The sequence below is a fragment of the Hibiscus syriacus genome, unplaced genomic scaffold, assembly GCF_006381635.1.
Source record: "Hibiscus syriacus cultivar Baekdansim isolate YM2019G1 unplaced genomic scaffold, ASM638163v2 tig00111754_pilon, whole genome shotgun sequence".
In the NCBI taxonomy this organism is placed as follows: Eukaryota; Viridiplantae; Streptophyta; class Magnoliopsida; order Malvales; family Malvaceae; genus Hibiscus; species Hibiscus syriacus.
Window position 1 is genome coordinate 199,218 of NW_024063169.1, and position 11,750 is coordinate 210,967.

Sequence of the window (11,750 nt, forward strand, 5' to 3'; positions counted from 1 at the left end):
CACGCAGCCAAATATTATCAAAAAAAAAAAAGTTAGAATAACGTGTCACAACAGTATTCTATTATTTCAGTAACGGTTGTTAACGCTTGAACGATCAACTTGTTATAAATTGATAATGTTAGTAACAAATTTATTATTTTTGAAATTTCAATGAGGAAAACGAAAACATACTCAAACATGAGTGACAATTTATATAATTTACCCCATAACATATATTGTTCATCATTTTCATTTCATCACTCTCCATAAATTTCTAGTCATGTTCTCCACTTGAATCATAAGAGGTTAACCGTCCACAACTATTGTAGTTGATAACAGACACTATTTTATTTTAGGAGTATGTTAAGAAATTATATTAAAATTTTAAAAGATATAAAATTAAATTATCAGTAAAAATATAAATAATTAAAAAATTTCAAAGGTACGAACATATCTCCTAATATCTTCTCAGTCCACCCATGCCCACATTTTACAAGAACAATGTTGATATTTTTGGGCCCTTTAATTCTAGCCACTCAATTGATCCCACCATTTCCTTTTCTCTCTGAGAAAATAACTGGCTGCCTTTTGTCACTTCCTCCTCCTTTTTAAACGTGTTAAAATGCTGCCTTCGTACCTTATCAAAAGGCATAATGTTAAAAATAGCCCCTAATATTTATGAAATTTATCATTTTGGCCACTATTAGTTAACATACGACTAACACTCTAAAAAACATTTTTTAACATAAAATAAAATATTGGGGGCTAAAATGTCTCGAAAAATAAGAGACAAAATGATTATTCTATCTTATATTAGAAGCCTTTTTGTCCTAAAATAAAACTTCAATTACTAAAATGCTCTAAAAATAAAATAAAAGGTAAAATAATTATTTTAATAATAAATATTGAGAGTTAATTTTGACATTATACCTTATGAAAATCACAAACAAAGTTGTGGATGAAGTCACAATTGGAGTAGTGTGATTGGTGTGGACCTTCACTGGAAGGGTCAGTCACTCTCTCACCGTACACGCCAGAGAATTACGAATTTAAAAGTATTTTTTAAGATAAATATATATATTAATAATATAAAAATTTTATATAAAATGAATACAAATAAAATTTTAGGATATATACAATTAATAAAATAAATAACTAATCGAAAGAAATTCATACTTTAAAATGAACACGTACCAATCTTAAAAACAAGCTACATTCATTGCTGACATTCGAGATGAATGTATACAATATCAAAGGAAATAAATACATACATATTATTTTTTGAAAAATTGTTAAATTTAATTTCAATATAGTTTTTTATTTTTTATATTTTTAAAATATTTAAATTTTATTTTAAATTATTGATACTCTTACTTAAATAAAGTACTCATGATTAAATATTGATATCAAATTTTGACATTAGAATTTTTTTTAATATATACACGAGTATCAATGTAGTGTTTTATCATAAATTTTTCTTTCAAATAATTTTATGCTCTCTTAAACAAACACTATAATTTTACATTTTATTATATAAATAACATTTCCAGTAATATATAAAATAATATTATATTCATACTCAATAAACTAAACAAAATAATATAATATTTTCAATAACGTGTAAGATAATATTACATTCCAAAAATTATATTCTCATAAATAATCATAATTCCGTGCGTGCTCTGGAAAATTGTACTCTGTCCGATTATATTAAGAATAACATATTAACATAATATAATAATTATTTAAAAAAATTAAGCTTGTTCTTCTGTAGCACAAGGAGCGGACACATTTACTAGTGTATACTCTGCTTCATTCTGCTGCCATTTTCCCCTTAATAGGAATGAAATTAAATTTCACAAAAGTGTTGACAACACTAAACTTGTTCTTATCCTACACTGACAATAATCTCCTTGATCTTCCAATCGCAACAGCAAATCTAGATTCATATATTTCATATATTCTTTAAAGATTAGCTTTTTTGTAATTATTTTAGTGATATTCTTTAAAGATTCATATATTGCATTCACGTTTAATCCATTAATGAGAAATAAGTGGATGGGGAAATTACAACATTATATTAGCACTAAACACTAGCAAGAGTGACGAAACGTATCTATCCAATGCTAAATTCGCGTCTACATATTTAGATTGAACAAAATGATTTCCACATGAGACCACCGACACTTCGTCCTCTTTGAAAATAAGTGGCTACTATCATTGCTGCCACTGCATCCACTTCTCTCTCTCCCATGTTTTAAACGTGTTAGAAACAGGTAGTTATACTCTTATCAAGTATCAAGTAGTTTGCTTGGACTCGTTAAGAACTCGAGTTGAATTCAAACTCGGATCGAATTCATTCTCTATGAATGTTGACCTAGCTTTAATAGAGTCGAACTCGATTAGCTCAACAATAAATAATGTTGACGAAAACGGGTAAAGAAAACAAAAGAACACGAGAATTTTACGAGGTTCGGCAATGTGCTTACGTCCTCGGTGCCTAGGCGGCGCTAGAAGTTTTTTATTCAATGATATTTTAGGTCTAGGTTACATCTCTATTTATAATAGAAAACCCTGGTACATAATTACAAAATTAACCCTGTACCGTACCGCGGGGCTGCGCCCCCGCACCCCCAACCCACATAATTCGTAACCCCACAACGAGACTTTCTTTGTAAGGACAGTTGATGTTCGCTGCATTCGCTCACTCCGCTCCATCTCCTGTCCTCTTTACTGGTATATTTATGAGCCATACCTAACAAATAATTTGTAAGCTTTTTTCATATAGACCCCAAACAAACAAGTCTAACACAATAAATAGTTTAAAAGCTTTTCATATAGACCCAAAGCAAACAAGTCTAACATCTTAATGAATAACCTCAACATTGAACAAAATGTCACGTGCAATTCAAGATCAACGTGAGATTATACTATTCAACGACAATATCATGTTCATTGAGTTGATGGACATAATGGATGGATGCCTATAAATACAAGCAACTCATAGATGCATTTGAGTCACACCAAACTTAAAAGAGCCTTTTAAGCATACACTAAAGAAATGTCTTCTCGAGTTTCTGCAAATCTTGTTCCATCTCAAGCTGTTAACATGTCCAAGGAGAATCGCCATTTGGCCGATTATATTCCCAACTTTTGGGGGGAAATTTTCCTCTCTCCTCCTTCTGAAATGGTATGTTCCTACTTGTGAATACCTCTTTTAGTATGTGTATGACACATGGGAACGGGTACTTTGAACTTAACTGAAAGCTTTTCATGCTTCAACAGGATATGGATGCCAGAACTCAACAAGAGTACCAAGAATTGAAGCAACAAGTGAGGAGAATGTTGGTGAAACACATGGACAAACCATCCCAAAAAGTGCACATAGTTGACGCGGTCCAACGCTTAGGTGTGGCTTACCATTTCGGGAAAGAGATTGAAGATGCCCTGCAAATTATATATCAAACTGACGATGATGATGATCTCTGCACTACTGCTGTTCGGTTTCGTTTACTAAGAGAGCATGGCTTCGATGTTCATTGTGGTATGCCTTAACTTTTTAAAACCATATTCATACAAAGGGTAATAAATATGGAAATTATGGAATTCAAAATTTGCTTGCTGATTGAGTAGATACATTCAACAAGTTCAAAGGTAAGAATGGAAAGTTCAAAGAATCCTTAACCAGTGATATGAAAGGCATGCTGGAATTGTATGAAGCTGCACACTGTCAACTGCACGGATAAAATGTATTGAAGAAGCTCTTTCTTTCACAACATTTCATCTAAAGTTGGCAGAAACCACGGCCGACTATCCTCTCTCCACACAGATTGCTAATGCTCTAAACCGACCCCTACGCAAGAGCTTACCCAGATTGGTTGCTAGGAGCTACATTTCCATATATGAAGGATATGGTAACCAGGACCAAAGCTTAATGAAATTCGCAAAGTTGGATTTCAATATGGTACAACATTTGCACAAGCAACAGTTAAAGGAGATAAACAGGTAATCAATAGTGTTGAATGTTTTGATCCTTATTCAAGAGATAAACATATATTTTGAGTATAATGCTTTTCCCCCCCTTATTTCAGGTGGTGGAAAGGTTTAGATGTAGCAACCAATTTTCCGTTTGCACGAGATAGATTGGTGGAGTGTTATTTGTGGATAAATGGAGTGTACTTTGAACCCCATTACTCCATTGCTAGAACTTTTATGACCAAAGTAGCATCCCTCACATCAATTATTGACGATACTTATGATGCATATGGCACACCAGAAGAACTTGAACTCTTTACAGAAGCAATCCACAGGTCCCTCAAGAAAATATATCCACCTTCACATCAAATCATTACAAGTTTTGTTATTGGATCATTGAGAGAGTTAGACGTTTGAATTGCTGACATATTGTAGGTGGGATATCAACGGCATAGATCAACTTCCGGGCTATATGAAATTATTGTATAGTGAAATCATAAATGTTTTTAAAGATATGGATAATTTGATGTCCGAGCAAAGAAAATCATATCGTGTCCAACTCGCAATAGAAGCGGTATATATAATCTAACTTTTTTTTCTTTAGTATTGGAAATTTTACTTAATTTAAGATGGTTTTGCTAACTGGGTATTTGTTTGTTTGTTAATAGATGAAACAAGCGTGTCAAGCCCACTATACTGAGGCCAAATGGCTCCATGAAAAATACATGCCAACACTGGTGGAGTATTTGTCTGTTGCATATGTTTCTTGCTGCTATCCGATGCTTACAATTGTATCTTTCGTTGGCATTAGGGCTGTAAAAACAGGTAATCGGTCAGGTTTCAGTTGGATCTTGGCAGGTCGGGTAAATCGGATACAAGTCAATTTAGGTTGATTTGACACCAGATCCAGATCGGGTTCAGGTCAGGTCAAATCAGTTCGGGTTATTTTCAGGTTGATTTGACACCAGATCCAGATCGGGTTCAGGTCGGGTCATTTTCAGTTCGGATCGATTTCAGTTTAGGTCAAAACAATTCAGGTCCGAAGCAGATAAATATCAGGTTAATTCAGGTTCGGGTTGACTTCAGTCGGATCTCGTTCAGATCGGGTCACATCATTGACAGATAAAATTCAGGTCGGATGTTTATCGAATACGAATTGAGTTCAGGTCAGGTCGTTTTTATTTTTTTGGATTAATTATTTTTTCATCTTTCGTGATTGTTGAATTGGAAGTTGTAATTGTATATGATTTCGAGTAAAATAAGAGAAAAATAAATAATCATGGATCAATTTTGTAAAAAAAATAAAATTAATGACAAAATTGAAGAAATGTAAAATTACAAATAAAATCTTAAAATATAAATTAAACAACACATAGGTAAGGGACTAAATTGAAATAAATTTAAAATGTGAGGTTTAAATTAATATAAAAATGATTAAATTAATCATGTTTTATATAATTTACATTTAAATAATTTTATTAATTTTATTAAATAATTTTATATAATATGTATGTATATATTAATGTAATAATGTGATTCTTTTGTGATTTGAAAACGCGGGAATGATTTTTGGTGTGGAAACAATCGCGCCATTATTTGGCAATTTGGGCAAAATTTTAAAAATTGTAGCCCTGTCACCAACTTTGAATTTTATTATTTTGAATTTTAAAAACAAATACGGGAATTTTATTTGACAATTTGGGAAACAATCGCGCCTGAATTCTATTATTTTGAATTTTATTGATTATAATTTTTAATATCTTGACTATAAATTTGAATGTATGATATGTATATATATAATTTATTAATGCATGCATGTATGTATAATATGTATGCATATATGTATAATTTATTAATGCATGTATGATATGTACATTAATGTAATATGCATAGTGTTTCTATAAACTATATAAGTAATTTACTTTATATAGTTTATATATATATATATATATACTATATAAAGTAAATTACTTATATAGTTTATAGAAATACTATGCATAAATTATATAAAGTAATAAAATATATAGTTTATAGAAACCCTAAACCCTAAATCATAAACCATACACCCTAACTTTAAACCATAAACACTAAACACTAAACCATAAACCCTAATATAATTATATAAATGGACAAACACTAATATGACATGTACTACTATTTATGAACCATATAATATGGAATGTGACATACTAATTATTTAACACCTAGTTAATCATGTTTTATATAATTTACATTTAAATAATTTTATTAAATAATTTTATATAATATGTATGTATAAACCATGTATAGTATATATATATATATATATATAAACTATATAAAGTAAATTACTTATATAGTTTATAGAAACACTATAGATAAACTATATAAAGTAATATAATATATAGTTTATAGAAACCCTAAATCATAAACCATAAACTTTAAATCACAAACACTAAACACTAAATCATAAACCCTAATGTAAATGGACTATCACTAATGCATATATATTTGTAATAAAAGAGTGGACTTGTATTGGGCCTATCTAAATTAATGTTAATGGACTAGCACTATTGCAAATGAACTTATTTTTGGGTTTTATTATTACTTATTCATAACAACAAAAATAAATGGGCTATTAATGTGAATTAACCTAACATGCAACTAAAATACTAATTATGTAAATGAAATTAATATGAGATGTACTACTATTTATGAACCATATAATATGCAATGAGACATACTAATTATTTAACACCTAATTAATAATTCAGGTTCAGGTCGTTCTCAGGTCGGATGCAGGTCGGGTTCGGATCCACAATTTCCAGGTCCAACTCGGGTTCAGGTCAACACCAGTTCCGACTCGAGTCGGTTTTGGATCGCCACAGCGCAGGTCAAAAACAGTTTTGACTCGGGTCGATTTCAGTCAGTTTTACAGGTCGGGTCAGCTTTTTACAGCCCTAGTTGGCATGGAAGATAGCATAACAAAAGAGACTTTCATTTGGGCATTTAATGACCCCAAGATTCTTCGAGCTTCAAAAACTATTTGTAGGCTGATGGATGATGTTGTTGGTCACCAGGTATAACATTTATTTTCTTCATTTTCTTCAAAAATTTATGAGCTGTAATTTTTGTGTTGATTTCGGTTCGATTTAATACGTTTTGTAGTTTGAGCAAGAGAGAGGACATGCTCCTTCTGCCGTGGAGTGCTACATAAATCAATACGGGGCATCAGCACAAGTGGCATACGATGAGTTTTACAAGCAAATAAACAATGCTTGGAAGGATATAAATGAAGAGTTCTTGAAACCAACGGCAGTGTCAAAGTCGGCTCTTGATCGAGTTTTAAACCTTGCAAGGGTTATTGATCTCCTTTACAAGGACGAAGATGCTTATACACATGTTGGTGAATCCGCAAAAACTAGCATCACTATGCTGTTGATTGATCCGATCACAGTTTGATTCGAGAATTTAAGATTCAAATAAATTTAGAGTCTCTTTTGAAAATTGACAGCTAAAAATTCAGAGTTGAAATCTCAATATTTGTATGGAGCTTATTCTCTTATTCTCCTTGTGTCCTCGTTTGATTTCTATGCTAAATAAGTATGTTTTGGTTGGTAACCTTTTCCCAAGTGTTTCAAATTTCAAGAGCAACAATGTTTTCATATTGAGTATTTAATATTATTACATCCTCAAAATTTCAAGTTCGAGACTTTAATAATATCGGAAGAATGCCATATTAGTTAATTCAAATATTTGCTTGTTAATGTCAGTAATTTTAGATCTTAGAATGACCCCTCTACAAGCCGAACCACTGTCTTCGGTCTCCGATAGATTAGGCCCAATCGACCTGCCATCGACAACCCCATTCATGCCCATTTCTCCTGGCAGCTTTGATTCTCACTTGAAACCTCCAGCTCGATGAGTTCATGTCTCACTGAATATCACCTCGTAGTTTATATCTTTCCAACCATTCCCCACTTGCTTCTTCATGCCTCTTCTTCTGAAACTCTATATTGTCTCATGTAACATTCAACAGCCGAGGAACGGTCCTCTCTCTTGCTCAAACTAGATGTATTTATATATGTAAGTTACCGAAATTACCTCTAACGGAATTCGAAAAACAGAAAGTAACTTATGTGAAGCGATATCGTCCATCAGACGGAAAACGACGGATGAAGCAGCAACAATTTTCGGGTTGCTAAAAGCCCATTTAAAGATCTCAGGTGTCAGTACTGAATCTTCCATTCCAATGAAAGATGCGATTGTCAAGAGGATATAGCCTGCGGTTACAAGTACGTTCCTCATGTACTCCTCCATGGTTGGTACATACTTCTCTTGGTACCATTTAGCACCATTTGGCTAGACCATTCTAGCTTTCTCATGACATTGACGAACTCACATAGGTTTTCAACAATTTTAACTTCGAGGGCTTGACGAGGTTGGGGGCTAGGCGATTCATAACCATTTATCAACACGATGCTTCACATGACAAAACGTTGTTGAAGTTTGCGGAGTTGGATTTCAACTTGCTGAAAATTTTACACAAGGAGGAGCTAAGCAAGATCTCTAGGCAATATATTACTCATTCAAATACTAAAATTCAACCCAAATTACAAGGACAAATAATTCATTAATATCGGGTTTTGTTTCAGGTGGTGGAAAGATTTAGATGTTGAGACAAAACTGCCATTTATACGTGATAGATCGGTGGAATGTTACTTTTGGGTCTTGGGAGTGTACTTTGAACCTCAATACTCTTATGCTAGAGAGATATTTACGAAAATACAACTCATGACATCAATTATGGATGACATATATGATGCATATGGCACTTTTGAAGAACTTCCACTCCTTACAGATGCAATTCAGAGGTCAACAACTTGTACATTTACACATGAATATATATAATATTCTATATCTTCAAGAAGGCTTGATTTAATGTGGCAATTTAGTGATCAAATTTTAGATTTTCAGGTGGGATGCTGATTGTCTAGATCAACTCCCGGATTACATGAAATTCTTCTACAAAACAATGTTAGATTTGTATGAAGAATTGGAGGGAGCGATGACAAAGCAAGGAAAATCATATCGTTTCCAATACGCGAAAGACACAGTAAATTCTTCACACCCTCCCATTCCCCATCTTCTAATGTTACCCAAGCTAATGACTTTTTTTTATTGCATAGTTTAAACAATTATCCGAATCTTATTTTGTGGAAAGCAAATGGTACCAAGAGAAGTATGTACCAACGGTGGAGGAGTATATGAGGAACGCACTTTTAACTAGTGGCTATATCATCTTGACAATAACATCTTTTATTGGAATGGAAGATTCGGTGACACCTGAGATTTTTAGTTGGACTTTTAGCAACCCGAAAATCGTCGCTGCTTCGTCCGTCGTTTGCCGTCTCATGGACGATATTGCTTCACATAAGGTACATTCTGTTTTTTCGAATTTGGTTAGAGGTAATTTCAGTGACTTATATATATAAATACACGTAGTTTGAGCAAGAGAGAGGACACGTTCCATCGGCCGTTGAATGTTACATGAGACAACATGGAGTTTCAGAAGAAGAGGCATGCAGTGAACTGAAGAAGCAAGTGCAGAATGCTTGGAAAGATATAAACTACGAGATGATATTTAGTGAGACGACGAAGGTTATTCCAATGCCGGTTCTCAGACGAAGCCTCAATCTTACGAGGGTCATCGAGTTTCTTTACAAGGATGGAGATGACCAGTACACACATGTTGGGAAAGTTACAAAAGATGGGGTTACTTCATTGCTCATTGATCCGGTATCAGTTTCACCTTGAGGAAATTAAGAATTTACCTGATTTATGTGATGTATTGTGTCAAGTTGTTATTAGAATCTTGGCAGTTCTCCAGTCTGCAGCATATGTTTGTGACTTTATGTTACTTTTACGTGTGATCTTGTATTTAAGGTGTTTTATATAAATCTAGACATTTCAATAATACATTGTCTGTGTTATTGTAACACCCTAATATGACGAAGGCTGAATTTGTAGGATTCAAGTATCACGCAAAATTATTTATCAAAAAAAATATCACATAGAATCACTAAAATGACTATTTTTTTCCTCAGCAGAAAAAGTATTCATTTAATGGAAATGAGATTCCAAGGTAGTATTGTTGGAAAATAGACTGTTGCAAAACGAGACGTTAGCACTGACTGGAAAATATTAAATAAAATAATCAATCAGAATGATAATCGTGTCGTGGTAATCAACTGCCTTAGAAGCAAATTCGCTCCGATGTGTGTAATCACTACAATGGACGAACAACCCCCTAAGGTTAACACAGCTCTCCAAGAATTTGTACACCCGAAAACTGGAGTGAACTTGGTGATGTTGCTCTTCTCTCAACTCAAACAACACTCAAAAGAGAGAAGTGTTTCAAAGCAAATGTTTGCTTGGGATATCTCAAAATGAATGAAATTGCCCACTATTTATAGGCTAAATAGTGAGGGCAAAATCGTCATTTCTAATACTAGTGGGATACCCTAATTTGAGCATATTTCTAATACTAGTGGGATAACCTAATTTAGCGTATTTCTAATACTAGTGGGATAACCTAATTTGAGCATTATCAACATTCCCCCACTAATGCGAAAGAATTCTTTCGTAAAGATGAGAGCAATGAAGTTAAAACACGAGAAGAGCAATAGCGAGATTAGTTGCTTAAGCACTAGCGAACATAACTGGAACTAGTACATAGTGATGATGAGCAATCCTTCTCTTAGATAAGTGAAACTAGTCTTGAACTTTCTAAGATTGGGGTAAACTCATAACACAAAACTAACCCCTTCATCCACCAAAGTCCTCAATGTGTCTACAAAGAATATATACAAAAGCGTATATATGTTTAGCCCTCTTTCCTCGGGATTCTAATAAGTGTACTAGAAAAACAACCCAACGTTTTTCATATAAGGTGGATAATCATTCTCACTTACATAGGTTATTTCATCAAGTTTATCTCAATATAAACCACTCAAACTGAGCTATAAAATAATTAAGAGCTTTTATAATAGCTCAACCTCACAAAGGTTATGGTGGCTTTCTTCAAGTTCATTAAAAATGAACCACCCAAACTCTGGGATAAGAAATCATTAAGAATAAATATTCAACCTCATAATTCGATGAATTCAATATGTCTTTCTCACTAGAAAGTCCCATTCAATATGTCCTTCTCACTAGGAACTCCCAAACTCTTGGGTTTGAATTCATTAAGAGTTTAATAAAACTCATAATCTCAAGCGGTATGTTCATCTAGTCCTTCGCGATTAGAACTACCCACTCAACTCTGGGTTATGAACTTATTAAGAATAGATATTCAGCCAAAAATTGGTAAATTCGTCAAGTCTTTCTCACTAAGACCACCCAAAGTCTGGGCTATGAATTTATTAAGAGCAATTAAGCTCATCCTGGGCATGCACATTATTCATCATAGGGATATGAAGTAGGAATGTGCACAATGAGTCTTTCCATTGTTTCGTTTGACCACATGGAACTTAGATAGCTAAGTTGGGTATCCACCATGAATTCCTCAACCAATAGGCTTTAGACCCATCCCCCTCAACGAATCTAGGACCAGCTTCCTACTTAACCCTTTGGTAAGTGGATCTGCTAGGTTCCTTTCTGACTTCACATACTCTAAATAGAGCACTCCATTCTTTATTAAGTGTCTAACTAATTCATGTCTTATGTGAATATGTCTCTTCTTACCATTTTAAGATTGGTTCTTAGCCACACATATCACAACTTGTGAAACACACAATAAAGAAATCGGAGGAGTA

At 33.3% G+C, this 11,750-nt stretch overlaps 1 pseudogene; it reads left to right on the forward strand.

The window, feature by feature from the left end:
• Positions 1 to 3,025: 3,025 nt before the first annotated feature.
• LOC120169140 lies at positions 3,026 to 9,761 on the forward strand (annotated as a pseudogene).
• The last annotated feature ends 1,989 nt before the right edge of the window (positions 9,762 to 11,750 follow it).